Here is a 14,705-nt window from a genome sequence, read left to right as displayed (position 1 = left end):
AAGAGCAAGAGGGTAACTAGGGAAAGGGTTGGCCCACTCAAGGACAGAGAAGGGAATCTATGTGTGGAGCCTGAGGAAATGGGCGTTCTTTGCATCAGTATTCACCAAGGAGAAGGACTTGGTGGATGATGAGCCTTGGGAAGGGAGTGTAGATAGTCTCAGTCATCTCATTATCAAAAAGGAGGAGGTGTTGGGTGTCTTGCAAAGCATTAAGGTAGATAAGTCCTCAGGGCCTGATGGGATCTACCCCAGAATACTGAGGGAGGCAAGGGAAGAAATTGCTGGGGCCTTGACAGAAATCTTTGCTACAGGTGAGGTCCCAGAGGACTGGAGAATAGCCAATGTTGTTCCTTTGTTTAAGAAGGGTAGTAAGGATAATTCAGGAAATTATATTCCGGTGAGCCTTACGTCAGTGGTAGGGAAATTATTAGAGAGGATTCTTCGGGACAGGATTTACTCCCGTTTGGAAACAAATGGACTTATTAGCGAGAGGCAGCATGGTTTTGTGAAGGGGAGGTCGTGTCTCACTAATTTGATTGAGTTTTTTGAGGAAGTGACGAAGATGATTGATGAAGGAAGGGCAGTGGATGTTATCTGTATGGACTTCAGTAAAGCCTTTGACAAGGTCCCTCATGGCAGACTGATACAAAAGGTGATGTCACATGGGATCAGAGGTGAGCTGGCAAGATGGATACAGAACTGGCTCGGTCATAGAAGACAGAGGGTAGCAGTGGAAGGGTGCTTTTCTGAATGGAGGGATGTGACTAGTGATGTTCCGCAGGGATCAGTGCTGGGACCTTTGCTGTTTGTAGTATTTATAAATGATTTGGAGGAAAATGTAGCTGGTCTGATTAGTAAGTTTGCGGACGACACAAAGGTTGGTGGAGTTGCGGATAGTGATGAGGATTGTCAGAGGATACAGCAGGATATAGATCGGTTGGAGACTTGGGCGGAGAAATGGCAGATGGAGTTTAATCCGGACAAATGTGAGGTAATGCATTTTGGAATGTCTAATGCAGGTGGGAAGTATACAGTAAATGGCAGAACCCTTAGGAGTATTGACAGGCAGAGAGATCTGGGCGTACAGGTCCACAGGCCATTGAAAGTGGCAATGCAGGTGGATAAGGTAGTCACGAAGGCATACGGCATGCTTGCCTTCATCGGTCGGGGCATCGAGTATAAAAATAGGCAAGTCATGCTGCAGCTGTACAGAACTTTAGTTAGGCCACACTTAGAATATTGCGTGCAATTCTGGTCGCCACACTACCAGAAGGACGTGGAGGCTTTGGAGAGGGTACAGAAGAGGTTAACCAGGATGTTGCCTGGTCTGGAGGGCATTAGCTATGAGAAGAGGTTGGATAAACTCAGATAGTTTTCACTGGAACGACGGAGGTGGAGGGGCGACATGATAGAGGTTTACAAAGGGATTGAGGATACTTTTTGCAGGATAAAATAATAAGGAAAAGATCTTCAGGAAAATCAGATCGGAATTCCAAGAAGGCACTGAATGTTAACTCGGTAAGAGATTATAAAGACGCAAAGTTAAGTTTATGATTTACTACTTTTCAATCACTGCTTTATTTATTTCTTCCCCTACTCTTTGCCATGCAACTTATTTACATTCTCATTATTCCTCTTTTCCTTTTTACTCCAGCAATCATTTCCTCCTCTTCCTGAAATGTTACCTTCTTGATGATATAATGGTTACTTCGGGAATGGTGTTCAGTAATTAACCTTCAATGGACATTATTTATACAGCAACTTTGACAGTGAGTCAGCAAGATATTCAACAGTGGTGTTGAATAGACTTTATTTACCTCAGTGATTTCACAGCCAAACTGATCCAGTCCTCACCTCACACCCATGCAGCAATCAGCAGCAGGAATCCTGACTGATTTCCCACATCCTAATTCAAGGACTCAGGACAAATGTCTACATAGCTCCGCTACATGCTGGAAGAAACTTTCTGATCGATCAGCATGCTTCTTATTGCTATTTATTTCCCTTCTATTGTACTCACTTTATTTCACACACAGCTTCCTTCTCACATTCGCACAAACTTTTCATTTATCTACCTGCGGGATTCTCTTTCGTTCATTTCTCACTTTACTTGTTTTCTTCCTGTCCATCACTTTTCATTTAATTCATTTTTTTTCCTGTTCTGCTTATCATAGTATCATTTATGGCACAGAGGAGGCCTTTCGGCCCATAGAGTCCATGCCGGCTCTCCAAGGAGCTATCCAGTCAGGCTCACCCTCTTTCTCAAACCTTTCGCCCTGCACGTTTATTTCCTTCAAGCGGCCATCCAATTTCCATTTGAAGTTTGATTGTCTCTGCTTCCACCACCCTTGTAGGCTGCGAGTTCCAGGTCATTACACCTGCTGCTTAAAAAGGTTCTTCCTCATATTCCCCCTGCACCTCCTTTCCAAAGCCTTTAATCTGTGTCCCCGAATCCCGATATCATTAGTTTATGGGAACAGTTTTTCCTTGTCTAACTTATCTAAGCCTGTCAGAATCTTATACACTTTGTTACGAGCAGGTGAGAAAGGTATCTAGGGGTCCCTTTTGGCCTTCACCTGGTCTTAATTTTTAAACACACTGTGTTTTGGGCTCCCCCTTGGTGACTCCTTGTTCAATACTTTCCAATTATAAGGCAAAGAAATGAGCATAAACAGGCTTTCTTAGGCTTTAAGAAGAAAAATGAAATTTATTAAACCTTAAACTTGAACTCTAATTCAGTTAATGCCTACAGATACCTGTTGCGCGCCACGCTATCATGCATACGCAATACACACATGCAAATAGGGACAGAAAAGAGCTGAAGAAAAATAAAATGGAGAGGTTTGACGCAATATCAGAAGAGTTTCTTGTTACTGTGCTTCGAGTTGACTGTATCCTTCTGTAGTTAATTATTGCTTTTCGTTGGGGCCCAGTATTCTTCTTAAACCTTGTTCACTGTAGGAGACTTTTCTCTCTTGGGGTTCATATGTCTTCAATGGTTTCCGAAGCTGGTGAGACCGAGATGGGAGCAGACAGGAGAGAGATGTTCTCAGTCCAGGAGCAAACAGATCACTGAGTTTTAAATCTCTGTGGCAAGTTCAAATTCAAAAAATGAATAGCCAGTTAGTCATGTGACCAAACTGGTCTAAACACGTCTGTTTGTGTATTCGGCCATCTTCGCAGTTAACCTGGAATGCAAGCCTCTACACCTTCAATATCTGGTAATCAAAAGTCCATTGTGGATTAAATTGGAGCAGGGAGTGGTCCCTTTGTCCTTTTCAAGCACTGTCTGTTACTATGCAAATGTCTCTCCAGTCAGGGGTCTGGCAATTCCTTGTGATAGGCCCTCTTTTCTTCCGAGCAACAATTTTAAGTTTTAATATTCATGTGGTGAAATATGTGTCTCATTCTTGGCAGGTGGGGGCCTGTATGGCAACGTCTATTAAATCTCCCCTCAATCCCCATTGTTCTAAGGAGAACAAACCCAGCTTTTTCAATCTAACCTTGTAACTAAAATACCCCATCCTCAGGACCATTCTGATAAATCTCCTCTGCACTCTCTCAAGGACCCTCACATCCTTCCTAAAATGTGGTGACCAGAACTGGATACCATAGTCCAGTTGGGGCCTAACCAGAGCTTTATAAAGGTTCAGTATAACTTCACTGCTTTTTACTCAATGCCTCTAACTATGAAGTCCAAAATCCCTTATGCTTTGCTAACCACTCAATATGTCCTGCCAGCTTCACAGATCGATGCAAATGCACCCTGAGGTCCCTCTGTTCCTGCACACTCTTTAGAACTGTGCCATTAAGCGTATATTGCCTCACCCTATTCCTTCTGCCAAAATGCATCGCCCCACACTAATCAGTTTTGAATTCCTCTGCCACTTGTCTGCCCATTCTGCTAGTCTATCTATGTCCTGTTCCAGTCGATTGGCTTCATCCTCACTGTTTGCCACACCTCCAAGTTTGGTGTCATCGGCACATTTTGAGATATTACTCTGTATTCCAAGATCCAAGTCATTTATATAGAGCAAAAAAAAAAGTGGTCCCAGCACTGACCCTTGGGGAACACCACTGTCAACGATCTTCCAGTCTGAAAAACAACCATTTACTACGACATGCTGTTTTCCGTCCTTAAGCCAATTTTTATCCAATTCGAACACTAACCCTCCTATTCCATGAGCCGCCACTTTGTTAACCAGACTTTTATGTGGTACATATCAAACACTTCCTTTCAATCCATATAAACAACATCCACCACATTCCCTTCATCACCCTTCTGTTACTTGATCAAAAAATTCAATTAGTCAAGAATTATCTACCTTTTACAAGGGATCAGCACTTTAAATGTCAATTAAAACATTAAATTGAACATAAAAGCGCTACTTTCAACCCCTAATGATCACAAAATAAATTTATTTCCCCCTCCTCCGCCACCATAAAACCATTTTTGACAGTCCCGTCCTTTAAACCCCAAACTTTGCACTCTTTGCCCTTCAAACCTTCCCACCATTCCAATAGCCAATAAAAAATGTTTTCCACGCTCCTACACCCTTCCCGCCTTGAAAATTTTATTCCTCCCTCCTCTCCACCAGGTTCTCGCCTCCGAACTCCATACCAAGTTCCAAAGGCGCGCGGGCTGCGAGTGGCGGCTGTAAAATCAATCTATTTCAGGTTAATTTGAATATTTAGATGAAGGCCCTGCCACCAAGCGGCGGGGCGGGGGCAGCTGCACCAAGGGCCCCCGCCGCTGGTACTATGCGGCAGGCCCTTCTCGATGTCAGGGGTCGAAGCAGGCCTCTCCCCGCAGAATTTTACCGGCCCCACTCACCGCCTCCCCCACCCCCCCGCTCCCGCTGTGACCCATGGCATTCTGTCCCTTTTCTTGAATATCCAGGCAAGCCCTTCAGTTATCTCCATCCCCACTACCTTTATCAACCTGGGATCCAAGCCATTCGAACCAGGTGGTTTATCTATCCTAAGCATAGCCAGCCTTTTTAGTACCTCCTCACTTCCAATTTTTATCTTATCCATTGCCTCTACTCTCTCCGCTTCTATAGATATTTTGTCAGATTCCACTTCTTTAGTGAACACTCATTCAAAGTACTCATTAAGTATATTAGCCTTGCCCTGCACCTCTGAGCATATATTACCCTCTCCGTCCCTCATAGCCCCACTCCATCTCTTAGTACCCGCTTACTATTTACATGCTGGTATAAGATTTTTGAGTTCCTTTTTATGTTGACTGCCATTCTATTCTCATATTCTCTCTTTGCCAGTCTTATTTTCCTCTTCAGCTCCCCTCTCAACTTATTGTATATGGCCCGGTTCTCAATTGAACAATTCACTTGATATGCATCATACACCCTCTTTTTTTGCTTCATCATAAGCTCTATCTCTCTTGTCATCCAAGGAGCCCTGTTTATTGTTCCCTTACCTTTCACCCGTGTTGGAATGTAACTAGCCCATACCTGAAGCATCTCTTCCTTAAAGATAACCCATTGTTCTGACACAGCTCTTCCTGGCAGTCTTTGGTTCCATTCTGGCCTGGCTAGATCTCTTCTCATTGACATTAACCCTCTTCCAATCTAGACATTCCACTTTATTTCATTCCTTGCTTTTCTGCATTATTAGTCTAACCTTTATGACACTGGGACCACCTCATTTCCCAGCATCAGATTCAGTAAAGCTTCCTTTCTAGTTATCAAGTTGATCAAGGAAGTTCTCCTGAACACATTTCAGAAATTTCCCCCCACTCCTTATCCTTTACTCTAAAATTCTCCCTATCCATATTTGGGTAATTAAAGTCCCCCAATATCAGCACTCTACAGTTCTTGCACAGCTCTGTTATTTCTCTGCAGATTTGCTCCTCTATCGTCTCTCTCACTATTTGGAGGCCTATAGGATACCCTTAGTAATGTGATCATACCCTTTTGTGGTCTGAACTCTAACCAAATGGATTCTGTCTTCCCCCCTCAAGGACATCCTCCCTTTCCAACACTGCAATATTTTTCCTAATCAGTACTCCCAGCCCATCTCCTTTTTTTCCTTCTGTATCTTTTCTGAACACTTTATAAATTTGTATATTAAGCGCCCAGTCCTGGCCATTTTTAAGCCACGTTTCCATCATATTCCCATACTGCTATTTGTGCTTGTTAGTCACCAACCTTCTTCACCACACTTTGTGCACTTGCACACATGCATTGTAATCCTGTCTTTGCATTCCTTGTAGTCCTTCTCAGTCTGTTCCCATCTAATACGGAATTACTCCCTTCTCTAGCACTGTCCGGCACTCTCACATTATGCACCTTATTTCTCTTTTCTACTTCTATATACTGGTGCCCATCCCCCTGTCAATTTAATTTAAACCCTCCCCAACCACTCTAGTGAATCTCCCTGCGAGGACATTGGTCCCAGTCCTGCTGAGGTGCCACCTGTCTCTTTTGAATACTTCCGAAGAAGGGTCACTGACCCGAAACGTTAACTCTGCTTCTCTTTTCACAGATGCTGCCAGACCTGCTGAGTGGTTCCAGCATTTCTTGTTTTTATTTCAGATTTCCAGCATCCGCAGTATTTTGCTTTTATTCTTTTGAATAAGTGTATTTTGCCCCAGAACTCTTCATTTTTCATCTAGTTTGTTACTCTCCTACCCATCACTCCTGATCTATCTTATTGCTCACTTTTCCCAATCCATTGCTCTTTTTTTCGCATTTCTCATTTCACCATTACTTTACCATTACTCCAGCTTTAAGCTGGCTCATTTCCCTCAAATTGTTTATCGTTAAACTAGCTTGTTTCTTTTCCTTTCACTGCTCTCTACTGCTTTGTCATGTCTCTTCCAACTTATTTTTTCCAAGCATTTCCCAGCCTTGTTCTTTGCTTTGTTTTAGTTCATTGTCTTTTTTTTTTCATTTGTTCCATTGTCTTCTCCCTGCTTGATTGGTGCAGTCTTAACCTATTCTCATTGCAAGATGCAGATGGAGTATTGGTAACAAGGTTGAGCAAGAGAAAAAGATGTATATAGTTACAAGAGAAGTTGCCATACAATACAACAAGCGTCAGAGAAAAGATGAAATCAAGCAAGGTGATGGAAGTTCAGAATAAGCTAAGCCATTATGGTAGGTTAGGTAATCTATTACCTGAGCCTGGCAGTTGTACAGTACTCCAGGGCACTATTGATGATTGACAAGCCAGCCTGGATCACTAATGAAACCTGAAGGATTAGATCTGTTCCTAGGGCTTGTGATTCATCCTCAAGATATCCCTAAAATTTGATGTATGGTGGTCCTTACTGAACAAGCAGAAGGAAGCTTACCAGTAGTCAATGCTGGTAAGGTGAGCACTTTTAGCTGGTTAAACTCCAGCACAACCCCTTGGCAGTCCCTAAGCCAACAGTGTCTAAATTCTCTGTCTTTGCCAAGTGTGGTATCCCTCTTTGCAATGAGATCATTCCTTTGAGTACTCCATGGGTATTTGTGCATGTCAGGCTTTTGACTAAATTAGAAATTTCAAGCTCTCAATTGAGGTACAAATGAGGAAGACCATATGACTCACCATAAGCCATCTGTAAACCGTGGAGCAGAGTCAACTCCCCCTTGGCCCCTTTATTCCCTGCACCCACTTGATCCTGGCCGTCACGTGGGACTAAGACCTCTTAATTCAGGCTGGGTGTTTGGGATATCGGGGTTACAGGAGAGCCACCCTCCACTTAATCCACAGGCTACAGTTAGTGGCTTAGTATAAATAGGAGGAAACTCAGTCCTTTCTTTAACTATCAATTTACTTTATTCACGTTGTTGTACTATGTAAGAATAAGGCTTATACACTTAGTTAGACAAAAGCCTGCAACTCAAACTGAGTTATACAGTTAATAACAAAGCTAGCTAGAATTGATAAGCACACCCACTAGGTTCCTCTGACCTTTCCCTGACCTAGTCACAGAAAACAAAATATAATACCCGAAAAAGGGGAGAGCTGATGCTGGCCAGGCGTTCCGTTCTCTCTCTCTTTTACATCGTCGCCGCATTGCTCACGCAGGGTCTTCCACTTCCACGATGGTTGGTTTCCAGAGTTTATCGCTGGCTCTATGCCCAAAAAGCTCTGTTCTTATTCTCCTTCTTATCTCTCCAGAACTGAGCTGCCTATTTCCAGTTGGTTTAAGCCTGCTCACCTCGTTCGTATCTTCTCCTAATTGGCCCAGGCCCAAAGACCCCGGTATCACACCGTGTCCAAATAAGGCTCTTTTCCTGTGATCGTTCCTTTGTCTTGTCACATAAATTAATTAGTTCAAACTGGTTTTTACCAGCACAGGCCAGTGTCTGAGCTCCAGGATACTACAGGTCACAAACAATCCCAGCAGTTTGTAACTGATTCTGTATTTCTTGCAGCCCCTGGCCAACATCTCCCCCCTCATGATCCAAAGATACTTATCTTAGGATCATCTAGTTTCCCTTCTTTGTGAACCATTCCTGAGAACGTCATTGTCCCCCAATGGGTGTGCAATACTGTTACATATAAAAAGATACATTTATAAAACACAGAATATACAGTTGTTTTTTTTTACAGTTTTTACATTGACAACGGTTTCTTCTGTTTCATTATAGCCCCATCATCCAATCTTCGCAAAATTTCATTTTTCCACCTTCTAAGCTGATATACATTGAGTACAACAATTATTAGTGCACATGGAATCACTATGACAGTAATATGTGATACAAATCTGACCCATGGATGTATTTGAACATTAGATCCCCAATTCCAAAACTTACTCCAAAACCCTGGGTTGCGCAACAGTTCATTTGCCTTGGCGGCATGAGTTCTAATTGAGTTAGTGTGTTTATTCCATTGATGAATTATCTCTTTTGCCTCTTCTGCTATTTGTGCCCAATCCGCTGTTAGGTGTGGGATGGGTGGTAATTCGGTAGCAATATATTCCCGTACCTCTTGATCTGTATCAGTACGTTGGACCGTGAGATTCTCCTTTATCACTATCCTCGTTATTGGCTTAGACAGTACTTGTCCACCAACTACCAAGTCTGAGGTTACATTGTGAATGGCTACATTGTGTCCCTCCAGAGGGCACTGTTTCCATCCCTTGTTGTAGTCCATAGCAGCCGTGGCTATGTAATACGTTTGCCCCACAAGGGCATATTGTAAAAAGGTCTGGTTATTAACAGGCAAAATGGACAATGAACAATTTTCATAGGTGCTGTGCCCGCAATTTGTAAGTTTCTGTCTCGTTGTCTCTTCCGGACAGGCCCAGTGATTCCCCCCTTGATGACATTTTGACAAATCTACCCATTTCTCAACATCATCCATTACAATGGCATGAGATGGTGGGTTACTTAAAGATATCCAAATACCCTCCTGGTACTTGCCCACGTTATGGACTCTATTTAAAGGGTAGGTCAAATTGCTTCTGTGTTGGGGAATATGAAACACTGCCCCAACATAATATCTTCCTCTATCCTCGTCACAGGTACCCAACACTCTGTTAGTTAAGGTCAAACTTCTGTTCCCTCTGGTATACGCAATGTTCTTACCACGCACGCCAACCCACCCACTCCCGCATAATACAAATTTAAATCTTCTCGCTGTCCTTTGTTGGTTCGAACTATCTTGATCTGCCGAGCAAAGTTGTTTCTGGCCACGGGATAGTCTTCCCACGTCGTCACTGCTTCAGGCGCATTCATTCGTCGTGACATCTCTGATGCGGGTTCACCTATAGTCTCAAATATGGTCAATCCAATAGCAATGAAATGTATCACCCTCTTCATTGTGGGCTGGACCTGTAATGTACAAGTGTAATTTCTGCTCTTATTTACAGTTTCTTTCTTATCCTATTTTAAGTCCAGTCTCTCCATACACTGAGCCAGACCATCTATATCTTGTTCCCAATTTGTTTCTGATTCTAACCATCCATTTCTCCTAGCCCACTTATTTCCCCTGTTTTCTTTATTTTTCTTTCATTTTTTCCTTCGATTTCTCTCTATATGTGGACGTACAACATCAGGTTGTCTTTCAAACACTTTCGCTTGGATCCGCAGTTGATCCTGCTCTTGATCTCCCTGATCTTCGATCGAAACATCGGTAGCATCAAGCATCACATGCCAACTGTGATTATCTTGTTTTTCTCCCACTAACTTTAACTGATTAATGTGATACCAGCCACATTTATCTGGTGCCGTCAATACTTTGTATACAGATGGACTAGCTTTATGTACTATCTCATAGGGACCGGTGAACTTTGGACTCAAGAATGAGGTGGGCTGGTATATTCTGATCATTACCCTTTGTCCAGGGCTCAACTCTATCGGGCTGGCTTTCGCATCGAAATAAGCCTTGCTTTGCTGTCTCTTCTTTCCTTGTTGGTGAGCTGCCACATAATTTGCTTCTCTCACTGTTTCTACTAGTTGTTGCACCTATTTTTCGGATATAATACTGTCCATCTCGGGTTCGGACAAGTCCAAACCTACCAACCCCTCCATTCCTCTCATGTCCCTTCCTGTCATGAGTTTACAGGGAGTATAGCCTGTTGATGAAGCTACGGAATTCCTGATTACCATCAACACATAGGGCAAAACAACCTGCCAGGTCGTCTTGTGCTGCTGTACCATTTTAGCTATCATGTTTTTCAATGTCCGATTCATCCTTTCCACAATTCCACTAGACTATGGTCTATAGGGTATGTGGAATTTCTGTTTGACCCCAAAGAGGATTTACATTTTGCATTACTTGGGCTGTAAAATGTGTTCCCTGATCGGATTCTATGCTTCGGGGTAAACCCCACCGAGTGAATACCCTTTCTAACAGAATTTTCGTGGTGATTTTGGCTGTATTTGTTCTGGTTGGAAAAGCTTCCACCCATTTGGTAAACGTAGCTACTATTACTAGAATGTACTTAAACCCTCCTGGAGTGGGGGGGTCGGAGTCCTACATAGTCTATTTGTAAATTAGTCCAAGGCCCTTCTACTGGTCTAGTATGTCGGAGGGCCCCTTTCTTGACATTCCTATCGGGGTTGTGTTCAAACAATTCTTGACGTAGTGTTCCAGATCACCTTTCATTCCAGGCCACCAGCACACCTCCTTTATCCTTTCCAGGGTACTCTCTGTCCCTTTATGTCCCCATAAGTCATGGTACCAGTGGATTATTTGGTTTCGTCCCTCCTCTGGCACTACGAATTTTTCTTCACATAAAACCACTCCATCCTGAATATAGATCCCCTTGTACTCTTTGTATGTGTCTGACTCTATTCCTTCTATCAGTTTTTTCAATTCTCTATCTTTCTTCTGCTCCTCTGTTAAATCCTGTTTCCCTTTCTGTTCCCCAATGTCCTCAATCAGTGGCTGCCATTCCTGCCCACTAGGCGAGTTGTTAGTGGAGGTTACCGGTCATAGTATTCCTTGTAGCAGCAAACTCTGTATCACCTTTCCCACCTCCTCTTCTGCCTGTTACAGAAAACCATACTGCTTCTGTGGTTTGGGGTCCGGACCCTGTATACACACACTCCCGGTCATTCTCACACAATCATGTTTATGTCGAGCAAATACTACTGAATTCCGTGTGATAATTTGTTGTACTTCACTATCGCTACTCATTTCTTCTGGTCTTGTCCACAGTTCCCACTGCTCATCCGCTTTCCTGTACCCTTCCGGAGTAAGTTTTGAATGAGCTTTTACCTTCGTGATCCCATATCCTTTCCTCTGTGCTCCTTCAAAGATGTATCTTAATAATGGGGCCGATGGAAGGGGCTTCCCATCCGTTGAGACAAAACCTCTCGCCTCCCATAAGGGTAAGTGTTCCATGAGGCTATTACAGACATACATGCTATCAGAATATAGAACTGATCCGGGCGGGAAGTATTCTGGGTGGCCAACCACATATGCGATGGCTGCTAATTCTGCCGCCTGCGCGCTCATGGTTTTAGGCAATTTTAAGGCTGCGCTAAACTTTTCCTGACTGTGTTCGTCTTCTACATATATCCTGCACCCAGTTTTCCTCTCGCCATCCTGTACTGATGAGGAACCATCCACAAAAATTTTTAAGTGAGGTTCTTCTTTTTCCTTTGCATCTTTGCTTTCGGTCTCCGTTGCTTTCTCCAATCCACTCCGACCCCCTCCTTTTTGTTTTGATACAAATGGTCCATTGGGATCATTTGCTATCATGACTTGACACTCATGTTTCTCTCCTTGATACACTAGGTTGTCTGCCAACATAGTGGTAGTTTTTACTCCTTTCACGCTTATGTTTCTTCCTTGTAACAATAGTGTCCACCAAGCAATTCGGTTCTGAATTACTGACCCATCTTTGATCCTACCGTCTCATAGTAACTGTACGGGGGTATGTTCTGTCAATATTGTAAGTGGGTTCAGTCCCACTATGTAAGTAAAATACTGTACTGCCCAAAAAACTGCTAACGAATGTTTCTCGCACGTCGTATACCCCTGCTCTACCGGTGAAAGCATACGCGAGGCATACGCTACTGGTCTCAATTTCCCGTGTGTCTCCTGTAACAGAAATGCTGAGAGATTGGTGTCTGTGGTAGCTACCTCCAATGAAAACGGTTTAGTTGGATTTGGGGTTTTCAGAGCAGGCGCAGCAGCTAGTGCCTGCTTTAAATCTGAAATGGCCTGTGTGTGTTCAGTTTTTCCACTCCTACGCCACATTCTTTTTCAATAGCTCCATTAATGGGGCTGCTTTTGTAGCGAATCCATCAATATGGTCCCTGCAATATCCCACCAAACCCAGGAAAGATCTCAACCCTTTTACATCCCTCGGGACAGGGAGTCTGCCAACCGCTACTACCCTTCGTTGGTCAATTTTTCTCTTTCCTGGTGTCAAGATCATTCAAGAACAAGTAAGTAACCTTCTGTTTCATAACCTGCGCTTTTTTAGGGTTTACTTTTAGTCCCAATTCGTGTAACAATTGTAGTAATTCACTTAGTAACTGATAATGTTCCTGTTCCGTTTCAGTTTGTAGCATTAAGTCGTCTACGTACTGCACCAGGCATTCAGGCTTTGAGAACCTTTTTAACCCTTCCCTTAGACGTTGGTGAAATATAGACGGGGAATTATGGAATCCCTGTGGCAGGGCGGTCCATGTATATTGTTGTCCTTGGAAGGTAAACGCAAATTTATATTGGCATTCTTTCTCCAGTGGAATAGACCAAAAACCGTTATTTATGTCTAAAACTGTGAACCACTGTGCATCCTCATTTTGTTTAACTACCGTCTCTGGGCTAGTTGCTACGGTGGAGGCCGTTAACGGGGTTACTTTATTTAATTCTCGATAGTCTATCGTTAGTCGCCAGCTACCATCCGGTTTCCTCACCGGCCAAATAGGCGAGTTGTTAGTGGAGGTTACCGGTCATAGTATTCCTTGTAGCAGCAAACTCTGTATCACCTTTCCCACCTCCTCTTCTGCCTGTTACGGAAAACCATACTGCTTCTGTGGTTTGGGGTCCGGACCCTGTATACACACACTCCCGGTCATTCTCACACAATCATGTTTATGTCGAGCAAATACTACTGAATTCCGTGTGATAATTTGTTGTACTTCACTATCGCTACTCATTTCTTCTGGTCTTGTCCACAGTTCCCCGAACGTGCATATCCTATCCTGATATTCCCCCACCGGGACGGATGTGTGATCTATACTAATCATGCCCAAGGGCATTTGCCAAATCGCGCAATTAACAGGGTCAAAACAGAGTCCTGCTTTAGCCATATAATCACACCCTAATATATGTTCTTGTTCTCTGGGTAACTGAATGAGAACCACTGAGTGCTCTATTGCTACGTCCCCCACACTGACTTCCAACGGTATGCTCACATATCCTACTTGTGAATGTCCTGTGAATCCGCTTAAAACAAGTTTACTTTGAATTTTCCAATCTACTTCACTAACATTGGTGGTGTTTACGGCGGTTCGGGATCCTCCAGTGTCCCAAAGGAACGTGACAGGGCGGCCTCCAACCCTACCATTCACTAGGGGTCTCCCTGTGTTATCCCACCGCGTGTCACACACCCATAACGGAGAGGCCTGCGACCGTCATTGTGGTTCAGGGTACGACCCCGAAGATGGTGCTATCTCTAGTATACCACATTGAGGATTTGACCTATTTGGTCCTTCCACGGGTAGGCTCTGGTGTTTATTCTGGCCTCCTCCCCGACCTACATTTTCTTGTCTTGGGTTTGGGCATTCTCTTTTGAAATGTCCCTCCTGGCCACAGTTATAGCAGTGGGTCGGCCCGCCTGGAGTTCTCCCCGTTCCCGGGATGGATCCTCTCCCAATGCCTCTACCCCTTCCTCCTGTCTGAAACGCTGGGTGGGGTGCCCCCTGTGCAGTTCCCCTCCCTTCATTTCTCCAGGTTATTGTCTGATCTTTTACAGGCATTGCCTTTCCCCCAGGGGCCTTGGAGAATTTTGTTGTTTCCTTCACCCATGCTCTAACCATCCTCCTGAGTACCCAAGCCTCTGTGTGCGTGTCATCAGAGGGATCAAATTGATCTAGTGCCCTTCTTGACTCCTCAGTGCCATGCGACACCAGCGTTCTCAGCCATCGATTTCTAATCTCTGGCGTTGGATTTGCTGTATCTAGGATTGCACCATATACCCCTTGAAACACCGCCCAGATGCGGGCTGCAAACGCAACAGGGTGTTCACCTTTTCTTTGATAGCATTTCATTAGTGCCTCCACTGG

This window comes from Heterodontus francisci, chromosome 5, assembly GCF_036365525.1.
Source record: "Heterodontus francisci isolate sHetFra1 chromosome 5, sHetFra1.hap1, whole genome shotgun sequence".
Classification (NCBI taxonomy): Eukaryota; Metazoa; Chordata; class Chondrichthyes; order Heterodontiformes; family Heterodontidae; genus Heterodontus; species Heterodontus francisci.
Note: the sequence above shows the minus strand (reverse complement) of the source record.